At 38.4% G+C, this 1455-nt stretch overlaps 1 protein-coding gene across 1 annotated transcript in view; it reads right to left on the bottom strand.

Moving 5' to 3' along the window:
* Positions 1-1455, bottom strand: part of LOC140958234 (phospholipase D alpha 1-like) — a gene marked incomplete at both ends in the record, with an annotated part of 11675 nt that overhangs the window by 2753 nt on the left and 7467 nt on the right. The window lies entirely within an intron of this gene.

The raw sequence follows: 1455 nt of genomic DNA, 5'->3' as shown, positions 1-1455 counted from the left end.
TTTTGAAAGAAATGAGGAAAATGTTCGATGATCTTCTTTCTTCCTTATTTATAGAAGGCTCCTTCGGATTTGAAATTCGGACTTCAAATCTTGATAAGCCTTTACAGCTTGCATATGGACCCTTGAGTGGTTGAGTGGTCCTACTTTTCTTGAAATGTTATTTTCTAGATTATTAATCTAGACATTAACTTTTCGTCGTCTTTTATCTCTCCTAGGTACCAGTCGAGATGTGCTTGGACGATATCAGCTGAAATCTCGTATTCTTTTTCTTTATACATCTTTATAATTTTTCTGAGAGCTGCAGCCTCACTCCTCTTATACTTGATTCTTCTTTTTAAAACTTTCAGATATACACGATACATCTTCAAGTTTTACTTCTGGTGTGTTTAACTGGTTCTATCTATCCCTTTTTATAGATAAAAATTTCGGGACCAGTTTTCTTGTTCTCTTTATTGGATTCCTTTTTTGAATAAAGTATCCAATGTTCTTTCGTCTTTTACCACTCATTATTAGTGGTTCTTATATCATTTTTCACCGATTATTGGTGGTCCTGTTTTCTCCACTCACATGGTGGTCCTCTTTTTGTTAGTGGGTTTAGTCACATCTCCATTTTAATTTTGTCGAGGAATCTTCGGCTTTTTGTGTCCTCGAGGAAAATGTGAATGTGGTCCTTCCCCACTTGTCCTTGCTTCGGTAAAATGTTTCGATCAGATCTCGGTTTGAAACCTTTACCGAATTCCGATTCTGGCATTCAGGACAGATGTTTTCTGACCATCTTCCTATGTGTGCCATGTTACAGAACTTTCGGCGAGTCTCTTTACTTGCCGGCAGCTTGCTATTCCACAAAAGATTTCTTTTCTTCTCGAATAAATCTTCTGCAAAACTTGTGGTTTTTCCTGTCATGGTGTTTAAAAGGAATGATCCATTTAAAGAGTTTTGGTAAAACTTAAATGGAAACTTGACTTTGTCCATCTCCGTGAGACAGACCCAGATACCCCATGCTCTCCTGGTAGATATGTCATCTTCATTGAATGAAGAGACTAAGGGGGTTTCATTTGTAGGAGGCTCCTTTATAAATTTTTGAGAATTCATGTCTGACCTCCTTATCTTGATGAAATGAAAGGCTTCGTGTGAGCCTTTTCCTGCTGGTTCTGGTGCTGCACTGAAAAAGTATAGCTCCAAAACATCTCCTCTGGACAAATGATCATTATTTGCCCAAGTCTCATGAACATCTTCCTGAATCCATTTTGGTAATGCTGATATTTCCGGGAAGCTGGGCGAAGTAGTATAAACTGAGGCAAGAGCCCCAAATTCATACCAGGCTTTGACCTCCTTTGGATATGAATTTTGTTTCATCCATACCCTAGGATATTTTCCTGCAACATCAACTCGAACCATGGCTGGGTTGATGCCAATTCTTGTGTTTAATTTCTCCCAATTCTGTTGGTAAACCTG

The sequence above is a fragment of the Primulina huaijiensis genome, chromosome 2 (genome assembly GCF_012295235.1).
Source record: "Primulina huaijiensis isolate GDHJ02 chromosome 2, ASM1229523v2, whole genome shotgun sequence".
Taxonomy (NCBI): domain Eukaryota; kingdom Viridiplantae; phylum Streptophyta; class Magnoliopsida; order Lamiales; family Gesneriaceae; genus Primulina; species Primulina huaijiensis.
The sequence above is the reverse complement of the archived record's forward strand: the minus strand, read 5'-3'. Positions and strand labels throughout refer to the sequence as shown.